This window comes from Pezoporus flaviventris, unplaced genomic scaffold, assembly GCF_033815535.1.
Source record: "Pezoporus flaviventris isolate CSIRO_AGI_PZ_B2104156 unplaced genomic scaffold, CSIRO_AGI_Pfla_v1 ptg000113l, whole genome shotgun sequence".
Lineage (NCBI taxonomy): Eukaryota > Metazoa > Chordata > Aves > Psittaciformes > Psittacidae > Pezoporus > Pezoporus flaviventris.
In genome coordinates, this window is record NW_026892661.1 from 1043811 (window position 1) to 1061528 (window position 17718).

Genomic DNA, 17718 nt, shown 5'->3' on the forward strand with positions numbered 1-17718 from the left:
CCTGGGACCCCCCAGGACAGTGCAACACGGAGCAGCACCTCTTGCTCGGGCAGACCCAGGACAAGCATCTCGGCTCTCTGTGCTGAGGCGGGATGCAGCGGTGATGGTGGCTATCCCAGTGCGCCTCCGGCTCCCAGCCTCCGGCGCCTGGGCCCTTTCCATCACGTTTATTACACCCTGCAGTGTAATTAACAGAGAGGAGTCAAAGGACCCGAAAGCAGTGATTGTAATAAATAATCACTTGGCGATCGCGGAGTTAATATTCCACCAGAGTCTCCTCCTGGCCTCCAGCTGGAATGGCAGAGAGAAGGGAAGAGTAATGAAGCCTGGCAGCGTGACCTGCGGAGGCCTGGCTGCTGGAGAACAGCAGCATCCTGCGAGCGCTTCCTGCCTGGTCCTGCTTCTCCCCACAGACTTTAGAGCAACAGCAAAGCCATTTTGGTGGCTCTTTGAGGGGATTTAGGGAAGCTCGGGAAACTGAAACGCCGTAAAACTCAGCATGCGACAGCTCATCTTTTCCAAAGGGAACAAGACCAGCACGTCTTGGACTGCCACAGCTCTCTGCTCCTTGTGCCAGCCTGCAGCTCCCAGAAAACCAGGCTCCCAATATCACATCCAGGAAAACATCCACACATCAGACAAAAGAGCATATGGAGGTGCTTAGGACACATGGACTGAGAGGTTTTCATCCTGCTGCCTCTTCCTCCTCCTCCAAGGGAGGGTGGCAGAGATGCTCCAGGTGCTACATCCCCGCTTCACCCCATGCTCCCCACGAAGTCTGGAGGCTGCAGTGGGACACTGTGCAAGCCCCATGCAGTAGAGAGCTTGTCTGTGCTGGTCATTCATTAGCTCCACACATCTCTGCTAATTAGAAATCTCAGCTGAGATTTGCGCTTTTATGAATAGCTTGCACTGGAAACCTTTATAAAAGCCCCGTACATGTTAATTCCCTCTGATCTCAGCCATTCCCGGTACCATACGGTAGCGTTGGCATAAAGTAACAACGCTCTAAATTGTCAGCTCCACCAGAGAACACCCTCCTGATGTTGGACGTTTATCTTCTGAGACGGAGATTACAATGTGCCAGCCACAGATACACCCTTTGCAGGGCATCGCCATCTCCTGCACCCGCTGCTTCTGAGGCTCTGTTCCTGGGCTATTCCTGTTTAATCCAGGACAGCACCCTGGGGCCAAGGAAGGAACGCAGCACAAGGGCATCTCGCACTGAGGACTTTCTCCCCTTTGGGGGGACTCTCTGAAATGGGCCTTTCCCAAATCCAGTCATTTCAGCCTCAACTTGTACCCCATTCAAAATGCCTTTGTCTGGAGCCGGGGGGTGGAAGATTAACTTTTCCTTCCTGAAATCTGGCTGCTGGACACGAGGGAATAGTGAAGGCAAATAAGCAAAGTTAAGCTTTCTGTATGGAGCTGGAGGCTTCAGGGTGCAGATTACAGCAGCAGGTGGAGTGGCTCCAGCCTCTGCTGTGTAGGCTGGGAAAATCCCGTTAAACCTCAAAGGTGCTTTAGCTCCAGGTCCCCATTCCCGAAATGGCCGAGCTGAAGTCAGCGGGACGGCAGGAATGTCCCGGAAGGGCTGAGCGTGGGCTCTGAGCCCGTCCTCTTGCCCAGTGCCAGCCGGGAGCTGCTCCCACACCTCGCACCTTGGCAGAGATGAGGAATGATGAGCAAATCCGGCAGGATAAAAGCGCGATGGGAAGCAGAGCATGCTAAGGAGTGACACAGGTGAGCAGCCAGAACGCAGGAAGAGAAGAAAGTCTTGGGGCAAGCTCAAGGAAAGGTCGAGCTTTATTTATGGCCTTAGTCTATTATGTGTCCGTCTCCGAAGCTGCTGGTGCCGAGTACAAAGGCAGAACCAGGGAGGCCTCACAAGCAGGGCAGAGGGATCCTTGGTTTGAAGCCCTCCTTCCCATCCAGGCTCCTCAGCATCCTCCCAGCTCCGGTCCCCATAGGCTTGTCCTTCACCAGGAACTGGAGACAAGTTTCCAGCTCTTTCCTCCCGCATCTGCCCCTGCACTCGTTGGAATGCAGGCTTGGAGTCGGGTAATCTTGTCAGCATTACTTAGAGAACCAGGCTCTGTCCTGCCCATCTGATGCTCTGTGCAGCAGAGGGAAAATCACGGCTCCCTCTTGAAAGGAGGGGAGAAATTAAGGTTGACTGGCACAGGAAAACCAGCAATCCAGAGATGACAGGGTGCCACAGGAGCTTAAAGTGAGCATCAACTCAAACAAAAACAAATCTGCATTGAAAACAGGCTCTTCCCCAGACCACATCCCCACTTTAAAGTGCCTTTGAATTCTCCCCAGCACGTTTAGAACATGCTCTCCCTTCACAGCTCTCGCTCGCTTTGTTTTGCCGGTTGCGGGCAGGCAAACGAGGGCTGAAGCTTGAAGTGATATTTTCCTATTAGCACACATGCAAATGCTAATAAACAGCTCTGCAGGCTGCGAGCAGGGAAGGACAAAGGGGCACTACAAACCCTCTGCCACGTTGGTTTTCCATCAGCAAAGCCCAGCTTTGCTCCTCATGGGAGCTGAAAGCCGGCAGAGATGCCATCGGAGCAGCCGTGGCCTGGGGGCACTGGCCACATGGTGCCAAGGAGGCTGAGGGCTTCTCCTTTCTCGCTGCCGGGTTTGGGGCAGGTTATGGATTGTTTGATATGGAATTTCAAATGATCGCTTAAGTAGCTCATTAGCTCGTAGCAACTTGGAGCAACCCGGCTGCAGTGGGTGTTTAAGTGCTTAATGCCTTTCTTTTCCCCCTCTTTCTAATTGGCATTTAATTAGAAGAATAAATAAAAAAAAAGAAATAAATAAAAGCAGCTTTGCCTGGGCTGCTCAGGTTTAAATATTAAACAGTTTCATTCTCCTGGACTAGCAGTGGCGCAGGAGCTGGCAGAGAGGGCCAGGATCCCGTGGGAGCAGCGTGGCTGCAGGCAGCACATCCTACGGCCCACAGCAGGGCTGCCTTGGGTCACTTCCACCAGGAGGACGAGCTGGACCCCCTGTGCCAGCTCTTGGCGGCTCTCACCTTGTATCCTCCTTCCCCAGCACATCTTCAAGCAGGGATCAGGACTTGGCAAGGCTCCCCCTTGGCGTCTCACGGTGAAAGCTTCTTCGTGGCCCTGGGGAGCTCAAGGGGGGATGCTCGGAAAGGAAACGACCATTAGCGAAGCGCTCGATAACTGCTGTTGTGATTGATCGCCTGCCCTAATGCCTGGAGATCTCCCAGGCTCCGGCTGCCCCTCCCGGAGAGAGCGGAGGAGGCCGGATGAAGCTGTAACGGCTTTGGGAGGGCTCTGATGCCTCCAGCGCTGCTCCGATAGGGATGAGGCCACGCGGAGGAGCTCCGGAGCAAAGCGCTGGGTTCAAAGCTCTTCTCTCCCGTGTGTAATTACACAAGGAGAAGGATGAACAGGGCTGGGGGCTGCTCCTGCTCCCCCAGCAGCTTCCTCTGCCTCCCCTGTCCATGGGTGGCCAGGCAGCACCTCCCTTAACATCAGTACATGAAGAGGCTGAAAGTCCCTGTGGCTGTATTAACCACAGCGGGTGACCAACTGCTCTGCGAAGTTGATGTCCAGAAGTTTAACTTTCCCTGTTTTCATTAGAATTTGGGTGGATTTGATGCAAACCATGGCCAAAGTGCACGCCTGTGAATACCAAGCGTGTTAATAGGTAAATCTGAAGTAACATTTGAAAGCTGGAAGATGAAAGTAGATCACAGGGCAAAGATCAAACAATCCAGAACCACTTCTAAGCCTTTTAGTACTGCCGATTATTAGCATTTGAAAGTGAGGAGCATTAGTGAGAGAAGAGGATGGGGGGCTCGGGAAGGAGTTTCTGTTGTGTGGATAAAAAGTGAAGTAAGTGACAGCAGAAGAGGAAGAATGGAAATTATCTGGTTTATTAAGTGCCACACAGAAAGGCTGTGTACAAGCGTGTGCCCGCTAACAGGAACCATCACCGGTGTTCAGATTGCAGGCACGCATCTGGGGCTGAGTATCCGCTAGGATGCTTCCTGGGACCCTCCAAGCGTGCAACAGGTCCTGCTGCTTCAGCATGGGAGGGAAAACCTCCTGAAAGGAGCAGCAGGCATTTAACTGTGCCAGTAATTAATGCACTTCATTTCCTATGGAGAGCTCCGGGAGAAGCCTCCTGTTTGCATCCCATGGAAACCAGTGTGTTATTCAGCAAACCTGCCATGGGCAGCAGGAGGGAAAGTCCAGCACCCCCCGAGGTGCTGGGGGAGAGGAGCCCAGGAAAGCCAGGGAGAAAGCAAAGAGCCAGAAGCAGCGGCTCTGCTAGGGCAGAGCTGCTGTCTGCTAACAGAGATGTTCAGGATGGGAATTTATGGATCTACAGCCTTTCATCTCCAGCGAGAGCTTCCCCAGCTGAACAGTTCAAATCATAGAATCACGGAATGATAGTTGCAGCCAGGCTGGGAAGAGGGTCAGGGACATCCAGCCCTGAGCCAGCTGTGTGTCCTATGGGGCTCAGCATTCCCCAGGCATTCAGAGGGATGTGCCTTTGAAAGCACTGCACCTCCTAACACAGGGCCCTTGGGACTACTCCATAGCTGACCATCACTTCCCTCTTCCCTCGCCCACCTCCGGGAGCTGCTGTCCCAAGCAGGAGGGATGCTGCAGTGGGATGCTCACAGGGATGCTCTCACACAGACGCAGGCACTGGCAATGCTTCCAAGTGCCCTGAGCATGAGAACATTCTGCACACCCCCATGCCCACACACCACATTTCAGGTGCAGAACCACCTTCTCCTTGGTCATAACCCACGATACTGAGATATTCCGTGTGCATTTATCCCATTACCTGGCTACCAGGGTGAAAGCTGCCATGGTGAATAAGGAATTAGCAGTTCCCAAAGGAAAGGTATTCGGCTGCCGTCAGAGGAGCCTCCCCTGGAAAAGGGCAGCTGGCAGCCTGCCCTATGGCAGCACCCATGGGCTGGGACCCTGTGGGTACCCAGCATCTCGCTTGCCTCAGGTGCTTGTCTGTCTGGCTGTGATTTCCAGTGGCGAATTCGGAGAGGGAGACAACGAACACTGTACCTGTGATGTGCAGCCTCGGTGTAATAAACAGTGAGGCTGACTGCTCCCACAGGGACGTGCTAATATAGGAGATTGATTCGCTGCAGTGTAACCACCCAAGGGCTTTACACACAACTCTGACTAAACTTCCTCTACAATCAATCCAGCCTTTTCACCACTTTTGACAGGGTGTTCTAATATTAATCTACTCCCCTTGTCAGTCAGCTCCACTAACAAAGGCTCTAATGATCTCTATCCCGGCACAAGGAATACTGCACAGGTAGGTGGAGGATTTCTGGATCTCTCCCAAGGAAAGAACTTCATCCTCTGCCTGGGTGAGGGATTCGTGCTGCTGATGAATACGGTGATATTGTAATTACTGTTAATAAGAGTGATAAAGATGCAAACAGATGCAAGGGAAGGCTGGGCCTGGGAGCTGATGGTGTTTCACCCCTCACCTGCCCCAGGAAGGAGAGTGCAAAATGAGGATTTGCCTTGCTAAGCCATGGAGCAGGAAAGGGTGCCCAGTGGTGTGAAACACAGCGCCTGTGAGCACTGCAGCCTGACGAGCACCCTGCTCAGCATCCATCCCGGCGGCTCTTAGCCTCGGGCATCAGGAGCAAGCACAGTCCTGGTGGAAACAATGTAAAGGCCCGGGCCCCTCTGATCAAGCCTGGCACAGACTGTTCCCTTTCTCCTGCATCGCTTCCATGTCTCTGCCTCCCGGCGAACTCATCCTCGCTGACAGTTAGACAGGCAGGAGCCCACCTTCACACTGCAATTAGGCAAGGCCATGGGCACGCAGGGCAGGCTGCGAACACCTGGGAGGACAGAGATGCTCCTGCTGTGAGGGGCTGTGAGCCTCCATCCCTCAACCCCAGCACAAGCCTCAGGATCCAGCCGGGAAGCCACCTCTCCATCACCTCCGTGACACCCCCGTGCGTGGCTTCTGTGCTGCTGATTTCCCTATCCCGAATCAATTCTTCCCACTCCATGGCCCCCGTGAGGTGAGACCCCTCGGGAAGGCGGCTGTCAGACTCATTTGGAGGTGTTGAATGCACTTCCCTTGGTGCTAGATGTGAATTAAAGACGAACCAGAGTCTGTGGCTGGGTGCTTTTTAAGCAGAAATAGGTGTTTCCTCGCTTGCAGTGGCCAGCAGCGGTGGTGCATGGCAGTAACAAAAGCCAGGACATAAATTGTTGGCTTTGGAAGAAGCATTTAACCAAGAGAGAAGCCACGGGCACGGGGCTGCAGGAACGGTGCGTGTTTTATGGAGCACGGAGCAAACAGGCATGACCAACGCGCACAACTTGTCAGCACGCTCACCACCTCCTCCGGGGCTGCAGTACATTACTCATCCCCTCCCGCTCTGCTCCCTGCTTCTCCTAATCTCATCATGACTGAGCTACTGCGAGGGCCTGGCTGCTCTGCTGACTCAGCCCCAGAGCTGAGGACATCAGGGGTGCCTGCTGCATCCCCTCACGCTCCAGCACGGATATTCGGCCTCACAGGGCTCTTGTGCCTTTGTCTCTGCGCAGGAGGCAGGGAATCCAGCTCCCTGTGCCAGTCTCACCATCTAAAAGCCATCTGCAGAGCTCCGGAGGGACAGGCTGCTCAGAGCCATGTTCCCGTGAGCATCCTGCCTCATTCAGCCGACAAACTAAATGGGCACCAGCTTTGTGCCTCAAGCCCTATTGCTCCCATTACGGCATCAGGCAGGGTTAGGGCACATCTTCCAGCAGCATTAGCCAGGGGAACGCTGAACATGCACACCCGAGCTTTGCTCCGTTCGAACTGAGCAGTTTTAAACAGATGCTGGAAATCAGAGGAAGGAACTCCAAAGAGATCATCCCCTGAATGGATCCAGTGGTTAACAAGCCACCCAAAATCTGCGGGATCCCCTCACGGTTTCCTTACATGGGAAATGGAATTGCAAATATTTACTCAAAATCAATGCCATGCAGGCATCACAGGGAAATCCCAGGGATGTCGCCTGAGGATCACCTTAATGCCACGCTGGAGAAGGAGATCCTGAGCAGGTACTGCTCTACCCAGAGCGTTATAACCAAGTCTCAGGGTTTGCTTTGCTCCCCCTCTCGACAGACTTCTTAATGACATACGTTGCAAACACGCTTGGAAAATGGATCAGCTGCACCAGCTGCTCGCAGCCACGGCAGAGCCTCGTCCAAAGCACGCGTCCCGGCTCCGAAGTGTCACATCCCCATTCCCTGCCCCGGCAGCGCAGGCTCGGGGTGATCCGCACAGGCTGGTCAGCGTTGCGGTGTACCTTGCTCTGCAGCAGGGTGGCAGGAGGGAATGCAGGGGTATTGCAAAGCAAACCTCTCCCCTGCTCACGTTGGATGCGGACGAGGAGCCATCCCTTCAATAAGCTCCCGAGGACACCCATTAACAAACCGCTACTTATCTCTCGGTGCTCTGCAATCGCTGGGTGGGCAGAGCGCTGTAATGGAACTCTCAGCTCGAGTCGCAATGACTTTGACCATGCAAAATTACACTCTATTCTGGCCAAATTAACTAGGTAATGCCTTGCATTAGTGGAAAATCCACCATCAAACCATGAAGGCTGCCGTTCAAACCACTCAAGGCCACAGAGAGAATGGTGATGGGGGAAGGAGGTGTGCTCAGCCAGCGGGCTGAGGGGCTGGTTTCCATCACCTTGGACCTCGCGCTGGCCAATGCACGTGGGCAAAACAAAGCCACAAATGCAAACAGCCTCACTCAGGCCTTCCCCTGCTCCCCCTCTGGAGCCAGCAGAGGGATATCGGGAGCTGGGGATCCAGGGGCATCCAGGAAGCCTGGTAGAAACAAAAGCACCTCTGATGGATGGACGCATGAACGTCAAACGCAGCTTCATTAGAACATGACCTTCTGATCAATGCTCCCCATCCTGTGATCCCAGCAAAGGGAAAAGGTGGGAACTGCCAACGAGCCGATTTGCTTGGCAATTCCGGATGAAATAAAACATTACTGGCTCTAATTAGACCCCTTTTAGTAAGAGAAGCACACGAAATAAACTCGGTCTCATTGCGATGCCGGCGCGAGTCTCTCTCCCATTTTCTATGTTTAAGCGAAGATGTGGAAGGTCAATTTGCTATGTAAATTTGCGCAAATTTGGCTAAACTAAAACGATTACCCTAATGGGTATGCAAATTAGCCTCATTGATAATGGCTTCTCTCAGTAACTTTAAAGAAGGGGGGGCAACTACTCCAATTGTGACAATCCTCTTAAGCGTTTCTTTGCCCAATAAAGTAATGATATCTTGACAAATTAAAGAGAATATAATGAAATCCGATTAATTAGTGCTAAGACCAATTAGCACACGCAAAGAGAGAGGGAGAGATTTACAGAAGCAAAATTCACCAGAGAAGACTACAGGAATTCATCATCTTTCATAAAGACGTTTCTACACCTTTGTTTTCTTGGGAGTAACGAGGAGCTCTTACAAAGCCAATACAAATCTGCTTTGCTTGGCAAACAGAGCCTTGGCCAACCAGTGGGAAAAGAAACGAGCCTGGAGATAATGGCATCGAGGGATGAACCTCATGGTCTTCATTCGGGCTGGCGCCCTGGCTCTGCGCTTGGCAGTGCAGGCAGCGCGGTGCAGGCAGCGAGCCCTTTCCTGGTGCCCCCAGAACGCCTGACTCCAGCACATCTCTGCTCAGCCACCCGCAGCACGCAGGGAACGTTAATTACAGCGAAACGGGAGGCAGCAGCTCCAAGCTCACCCTGCTACCACCATAAACCTCACACGGAGCAATAAAAATAATTACCAGCAACACCGCACGTAATATACTTCTGTGTCATCTCTCTCCTGTTGGTAATAAAGCTACCTAACAAATTAACTGGGAAGGAGGGCCCCTTTATTTACCTGATAATTTGATCATGCTGGAAGAGACTTCATAGGGAATGCTGCATGGAGAGATATGAATCAGGGAGCGCTGGCCTGTGCTGGGTCCCAGCCTGCTGCCATTCCCATCCCACCTCGTGCACCCGCAGGTTAACACTGTGCCACTGAGGGGTGAAACTCATCTGCTTCTAGACATGGCTCAGACACCACTTTCTGCCAGCCGCTGGGCTGCAGGGTGTTCTCAAGTGGATCAGTTGTGCTATGAGCGAGGGCTCACAGCCCTCATGCGCTTGCAGCCCCGCTCATCCCTGCCACACACCAAGCACTGGCTGCGCCCCTATGCCAGCGCTGCCAAGGGGCTGAGAAGGGACCTGGCACCATTCCCATCCACCTGCATCCAGAGAATTCCCCGCTGGCCGCTCGCCCCCTCCCACAGACCCCTGCAGAGCTGAGGGTGAGCAAGAAAGCCTTTTGCTCCGCCTGTTTCACCATGTGTCCTGGTCTGTGGGTACCTTTAAAGCACCTCATGGGCATAACGTGTGAGCTAGGATGGGAAAGGAGCAAACACACAGGGCAGAAAAGCACCCCGAGAGAGGGTCTGTCCTTCCATTCTCGTTTTTTCTGACCACATCTTTTCATTCTTTGCTTTGTGGGATTTTGTAGCCTACAAAAGACAGGCAGCAAGGAGGAGAGAAAAGCTTTGCTTTTGGATCAGCCGCAGAAGCCTCTCCTCGCTCCCTTTTCCTGGGCGATTTGTTAAACTATAAAACATTAAAGGAAGAACGGGGAGGCTGGGGGGGAAATGTGTTTTTCTGACTTTGCCTCTCATTTGTTAATTGTGCTCATCAGTGAAAATCATTTGTGGCAGAGAGGGGGGAGCGAAAAAAGCCAAGGAAGGAGCTGATCATATGCAGGGGAAATAACTCAGATGTGAAAATACTTCAGGCTGGGAGATTGCGCTATTTATTCACACAAGTGTCCTGCTGCGCTTCAGAAACGCAGTGATTTAATGAGCTGCTGCAAAGGTGTTTGTTATTAAGGAATCCCGCTCTTCTCCCCCATGCACGGAGGATGGAGCCCGGCAGAAGTTCTGACTCGGCGCCTTATTAAAGCTTTAGCGGCTTTTCCCCCCGCTCCCGGCTCCCGAGCGCTGTTTGAACCCGTTCCAGAACTAAAGACTGAACAAGCCGAGCGGGGGCTTGTTCGGCGCAGATGCCGGCGAGCGCTGAGAACGGCTCCAAAAAGCATTTGTGTTAACAGATGTTCCTGTCTCTGCTGCGCAGCAGCAGCGAATGGAGCCTGGCACGGGGGGCTTGGGGAAGGACACGCATCCTCTGCTGCCGTGCACCGTGCTGCCCATCCCTGACCACCTATTGGGGGGCAAGTCCCTACGGCACACCTCTGATCATCTCGTTGTACCGGGGCTATGAGAAATGTCCTCCAGAGCACCCCATCCCTGGCCCCACCACCCACCCCAGTGCGGCTGAACAGCCCCCTCGACATTGGGAATACCAACAAACACGAAGGGTGATGGAGAATCTCTGCCCAGGGGCGTTTTGAACCCACGCCATGCAGGGTGGCTGCTGGGCTGGAGCAGAGCGTTCCCCCTCTTAAGTCGCTGGAGCACCACTATTACTCCGAGGCTAAGCAGCGCTAATGGAGAACGCCTTCCAAGTCTCATTTTCCTCTGTAATGGAAAATGCAAGGGTGAGATTTCAGTCTGTGAGCCCTTCTCTGGAAAAACAAACATCTTTACTGGCACTGGACAGCCTGCCAATCAGGCACAAAATTGCTGGCTTCTCTTTCTCCCCTGAAGGAATGCCTCTGCATACAAAGATAGCAGAAAAACTTCAGGGCCTGGAGGATAAAAGGGCCTTCTCTGCCTTTCAGTGGGTGATTTGCAATGCATTGCTTCAGCATAATTTCCCATCTCCACCGCTCACAAAGGAAGCTCTGTTGCTATCTGTGAGTTTAATAATTTCTCTTCCCTTCACCTCGCATTCGGAATGCATCTTTCAGCACCCGGCTTCTGCTCTCCAACCGGGCTGCGGCTCTGCCTGAGCTCTGCCTCTTAGAGCTGAAGCAGTTGTAAAAACAGAGCCTTACCATTCAAAGGACATCTTGAGCCGGGAGCAGGCGGGATGCTCGTCTGGAGGAGGGAAGCAGCAGGCGGCATGGACAGCCCCACCAGCACCAGCTCCTGGCACTGTGATACCCACAAGCTGCAGCCATCACATGCAGGGACGTTGTCTGAGCATCCCTCACCCCAAGGCAGCCACCATGGGCTGCAGGGCTCTGTGCTCCCCTGGCTCCTGCTGTCCCAGCAAGAAGGCTCTTGGGAAGCACATCCTTCTTTACCCATGTTTCTAGTACCCCCGAAGTCCTTGGCGCACCCACACAGAGCCATGCCAGTTGCACGGCTGAGTCCTTCTTGGGCTCTTTGGAGCACACCAAGCAGATCTGCACCATCCCAAGGGGAAAACCGCTGAAAACCATCACCACCTGCTTCTAGACTGGAGGATTTGCATAAGTTATTCCCCAAAGCCTCCAGGCCCCACAGGACAGATTCTTTATCCGTTTACCCGGGAATGCAGCTATTAAGAGCCTGCAGACATACAGCATTTGCAAAATTAGCACATGAGGCTCCAAAATAATCCATAAATCCATCTGTTCCATGAGTCACATCGGACCATCCCTTCCCCCTTCAGCTTTCCAAGGGGAAACTCCACGATTCCCCTTGCAACAGGCAGCGACAGCCTCTCACGTGGCCCCAGCACGGTCCCCAGCCTGGGGAAGGTGAATTGAAGGGGTGTACGCTCTGAAACCCATGAATAGTTGCTGCTCTTCAGCCTCCAGCACCCTCACAGGGACCTTTGCATCTGCAGCATAAAGCAGATGTCTCCCGGCTTTCACTCACCAGCACCTGACCGTTTTATGTCGAGACACATCCAAAGGCTTCTCCCACACCAGGCAGGAGCTCATTCACAGCCGTGAGGAGAAGAAGCTGCTCTATTATTCATCAGGACAGTCCCTACAGTTTGTCCCGAGTCTCTGAGGAAGCGAGGTGTCACCATGCTGCCTATGAGCACCGCTGGCAGTGCTGCCCCAGCGCTCTCACCCTGCTGTGACCATGGGTCATTCACTATCTCCAGTATATAATGAAGGAAGATGAAGAGATAGATGAAAACAGGAGGAGGAGCTGCTGCTCCCCCTGCCAGTCCCCTCTTCACCCCCATGGGATGGGTACCCATCTCAAGCAGCCCTGCAGCCCCAACCGACACTGTGCAGACCGCAGTGACTGTACGTATTTTGGGTACAGTTCATCACGCAGCACAACTGAGCACACATCAATAATTCACACCACTAAAGACTGCTGCAGAGGCGACTTCCCTGGGATTTAACATTCGTGTCCCTCGCAGTCCTGCCACAGCACAAAAGAAGAATTACAACTTGATCTACACGACCGGACGCCCTGTTCCTGCTCCTCTGTGGCTGTGTTATAAACACCGCTGAGCCCTCGCTGGGCTGGGCTCAGCCTGCAGCAGGGACTGCTGGTGCTGGGATGAGCAGTGCACCACGATCCATGCAGCTCCTCAGAGGCTCTTAGCTCCAAAGAGCCGAGATGTGCTGGGGAGCTGGGGACCTGTCACCGCATCCCTGCCTGCTCGAGCATCCCTCCAGGCTCCACTGCAGGCGGAGTGGCCAGGCATGCCAGAGGCTGCTCCTCTCAGCTCCTAGGCCTCTCATGCAGTCCTTGACATTTTCCTTCTCAAGGGGCAAGTCCCTGGTGCATCCTCACAGAGTAATTGTGAAATTATTATGGTTGGTGTTTTAATTTAAATTGGATGGAGAAACGTTGTACTGCGGCTGACTCATTTGCTATGGATTTTCACTTAACCAAATTGATTAGTCAACCAACTAGACTTACCTTGAAAGTTGTAATCATTCATTATTAGATCTAATTTTCATGTCGCTCCCAGACTACGTTCGGAAATGGAAGTGCAAAGACTTGAACCAAGTTCAGGCAGAAAAACTTTGGGCTGTGGCAGCAGGATGGGAGCTGCCTGAGTGACCCTGAGCTACAGCACCAAGCACGCCCCTCCCATGGCTTATAACGAACAGCAAAGGGTAGGGAATAGGAGAAATCTTCTGTTTCAACACAAACGTGCCGCCTGACAATGCAATTCTGCTGCTTGCAGCAGGTCTTGCTCACTGCCCATGTGCACCCCGGTGCCTTCAGCCCCGGCTGGGTTCAGAGAGGAGCCAGATGCGACCCTGGGATGCTGCGCATTCACTCCTCTGGTGTCCTGCCCCTTTGCACAGCTCACAGCACCAGCATCCCTCCTCCCTGGGGACAGGGACACAGACCCCTTGTGTGAGTGCCCAGGTTTGAGCAGCAATAACTACCGCCAGGCGCCACAGAGGCTGCTGCCTCTTTAAATGAGCGGGCTGTGAGCCAATTAATACCTTTAATTAACAGGAAGGATTTGCTGAAGGGACCAGGACTTGCTCTCCCAGATGGACTCTGCCCGATGGCCTAAACGGTGAGGCTCTGCTGGGTCAGGCTGGCCAGGACCTGCTGCTGAAGTACTTGCTGTTCTGTGCCAATTAAAACGTCTGCAAGGGAGGGGATGCCTCAGGCGGGACAGGCAGACAGCAGTGGACAACCCTCGATAAGCAGCTTGTTTTGCTAAGGACAGGCAGGGAGCATCCCCATCCAGGAGAAGGACCCCAGAGAAGCTGTCACATCCCACGGGTGGTACCCATCCAGTGCAGCTCCCACATCCCCATCCCAATGATGGGTATGGAGGGAGGTGCAGGAGAAGCGGTGGGAGGGAGATCTTTATTCAAAGCAATGTGCGTTAACGTCTCCAAAAGCTTTTAACGGAGGCCATTATTCCCACCCGGAGAATCGATGCGTTTTAATTCCCTCCGAGCTATTTGTTTGGCTTCGCTTCTGTTTTTCAAATGCACGAGCTGCTTCTAACGAAACAAGGGAGTCCTGCGAGAGAGACCACACACTGCATTTTCCCTTGAAACTACTGGAAGTTCATTTTCAAAGCAGAGCAGTTCTCTTGGAATCAATGTGTATCAACTAAAATCAATAGTTACTTTACGCAGATGGGCCGAGGCACCTAAGTGATCGCGCTCTGTACCGGTGGTACCCACATCTCTCTGCTTTTCAACAAGTCGATGCATTTAAGAGGCTGCTCCTGCCTGTTCCCTTCAAGGATAATCCCTTTGCAGACTGGATGGACCCCAGTAATACCACCACTGCTTTGGGTTGATGCTACCCATAGCCCCACTACAGGCAGCACAGAGCAGAGCCCGGCAGCAATGGAGAGCTTGGAAATCCAACCTAATCCCACGCCTTTAGTGAGGAACCCTGGTAGCGCAGGCCCCCAGCTAGGATGAAAACCTCTGCTGAAGAGGCACACCAGCTTCTGACCACTTCCATTGCGCTGACATTTCAGAAGTGCTTTGCTCTCAGCAGTGCAGTGCCCGGCATGTCCAGGTGCATGAAAAGCAGAAAGCATATTTTTGCAGGACACAGACATTTAGTTCAACTGCTCTGCCAAGTGCAGCGCCTTTAAGGAGGGAGGACTGCGGGTCCCACTCACCCCAGGTACCGGGAGAACTCCAGGCAGGGAGAGCGGCCGGGGCCGCGCTGCCAACCGATGCCTCTGTGATGCTCAGACAAGGCATCTTCCTCGCCTCTTCCCCCCTTCCTTTCACTGTATGCAAATCGCTGCTCTCTGAGAGTTATTAGATAACAAAGGGCTGTTTTCTCTGCAGGGGCTCGCTTGTCTCTGAACCCTGTGAGAAGGATAATTAAGGAATGCCGGAGGAAGCAGCATGGAGGATCGCTTTCACCCCTTCCACAGCAGCCTCCAGGAGGAAAACACAGCAGGTTTCCTCCATCTGAAACACGGCAGGTTTGGGGGGGGGGGGCAGAGGACAGCATGTGCCCCCGGTCAGCTGTCCCCATGTACCCCCTCCAATAGCAGGATGCTCACACCAAAACCTCTCTTCAGACCAAAGCAAGGTGCCTGACCCCAATCTGCATCCACCACCAAGTTGTCACAATCTACTGCAGCCACACAACCCCTTCCTTCCCTTCCCCTGAACCACAAAGAGCCCAAGCCAAAGCCCCCCTTGCCCTATGCCAGGCACTCGGTCCCGCTCCAACAGAGCATCCTGCCGGGCCACATCCTGCCCGCCGCCGGCCGCGTTGCCATGGAGAGAATTTGTGTGCCACCCCTGACACAAAGGAAACGGCGCTTTCCAAGCATCGCCTGGGATGCTGCGCTAATGAGGAGCGGGGCGGGAAGAGGGTTTGCTTTCTGCAGTCCTTCCTTGTAGGGTTCTGGGCAGAGCAGGGAGCATCCACACCGAGCAGTGCGGGATCTAGCTTGCTGCAGGGCTATGTGGCCCCATCGGGAACCATCAGTAATGCAGGGCTTAAGCAACAGGTCAGGGGAACTGCAGCAGCTCCTCTGCAAGAGCTTACAATCCTTCCATCCTCACCTCGTCCTGTCTGTGCACTGATTGTGCACCAACCTCGTCCTGTCTGTGCACTGACTGCCCACCAACAGTGCAAACAGAGGGAGAGGGGCTGCATCTTCCCCCTTTGCTGTCAGCACCTGCGTGGTTCAGGTGGGCTCATAGAGGATGATGCCATCCCCATGCCAGGAACCAGCCAGGTCCTGGGCCACAACCAGCCTCTGCAATGGCATCTGGGCACCGCATCGCTGCCCCCGCCGGTGCTGCAGCCCATTCAGGCCCATAAATTCTCAATTGCTCTATACCGTTTGAGTTTTGAGCATCTCCCAGACACTTCCTCACTTTACTACAATTGATGGGTTCATGTGTAATTTGTAAATGATGTTAAGTGAGGTAATAACACTCTGGGAACCGAGTGAAAATCATAAATTATTAAAAATCACTGCACCGAAATGTTACTACTTTGCTTTTGCACCTGACTGATGGCTCACATGCTGTCTTCTCTGCCCCCGAGACCTTCAAACACACTCTTCTCCATCCATTACACCTACACGGAAAGCCGGTGGGTGAAGCAGGAGGTGAGCCAGAAGAGCAGCTTAGCCAGCACTTTCCTCTCCTCCTGAACTTTGGAAACTGCATGGAAAACTCTCACATCTTTCCCAAGACCTGCATGGAAGCTGGCGCAGCCGCACTACAGCTTTGATGAAGAATCCTCTCTGCAGCATGTCCCTGACCTGCCCCCATGTGTAGAGCTCTACTCGTGGCTGCAGTAAGCACATGACACCACTGTCTGGTCCCCCAGCAAGAGGAGAGGAAAGGGAAGCAGCAGTTTTCCACCCTCCTGCTTGACACCCGCTATGATAAGCAGCAGAGACCCCTGCAGAGGCTGCTGAGATTCACAGTTCCCTCCCTGCAGCAATGGCAATGCCACGGTGGCATCACATCCCGGTGCCCAGGCAGAGCAGCATCCCTCTGCCCGGTGCCCAGGGACCATGGCCTCAGCTGCAGCACGCAGAACACAGCACAAGCACAGCACACGGCTGCGGGGCAGCACCGGGCAGGTTTGCTCCCCTCCTCACTGCACAGCCTGCACAGGCAGAGCACGGCTTGAAGCCATGGCCCAGGGCTGCAGCAGGATGCTGGGATCCAGGGCTGCAGCAGGATGCTGGGATCCAGGGCTGCAGCAGGATGCTGGGATCCACGGCTGCAGCAGGATGCTGGGATCCAGGGCTGCAGCAGGATGCTGGGACCCGGAGCTGCCACTGTGCTCACGGAGGCCGCACGCTCATGCATTTTTCAGGCCGATCAATGCAGCCAAGCACCCCACAGACATAATGACTGCATCGGCCTGAACGCAGAGACAGGCAGGGGAACGGCTCCAAGCCTGGCGTAACAGACAGAGCCCCGGGAGAGACGGGCATTATTTATAATTTAACTTATAATTTGCTGCTCCAAGGCGGTGGTTTGAGGTGGTTGGATGTCAGCATGCCTCTGCAGAAAGGAGTGGGACAGGAGAGGAGAGCACAGCACTCCCCTGCTTCCCAACCCAGGGCATCAGGAAAGCTCCTCGCTCATGTTCTGACCTACTTTGCATGGCAGAAGCAGGCTCCAGCATTAACAAAAGAAGTCAAAACTGCAGGATACAACCAGCGGGCTGCGGGAGCACAGGCCTGGCCTCAGCACTGCGCTCAGAGGCAGTCTGGGAACAACGCTGCAGGCAGCGATTGCAGCCCCTATGTGATGCAAGGGGAAGCCAACCGGGGCCACAGGGAGAGGGGCAGCGTGCACTGCCCCATCCCCACCCCTCTGCATGTCTACAAAAGCATCCTCTGAATGAAACCATCAGCTCCGTGTGGCAGGAGGGACATTGAGGGGTGCCAAGGGGAGCACTCCGACCACCGGAGAAGGGTGGCATCAGTTCTGATGCAGGGTTACTATAAAAATGCTTTGTGAAACCTCCTTTTCTCCCCCAGAAAACAAGGCTTTCAATCAAACTGTTTCTGGTTGAAATCAATCTGCTTCCTTTGAGCAGCTTTCCAGACCCAGCAGTTTGGGCCAAAAACTTGTCACTTTTAAGCCAGCTCTTTTCTCATCTTTCAGCAGATTATTTGTTACTTTCAACAAAGTCATAAACCATCCTCTGCCTGGCATTAGCCTATAAGTGTGCAGCCATCCCAAGCGTTACTTTATGTGAATGAGGTATGTGGGACATCCCTTTTGTATGTGTCTCGCAGCCTTTCCTTCCAGAAAGATCATTTTAGCTCCTCTTGCAACTTTACTA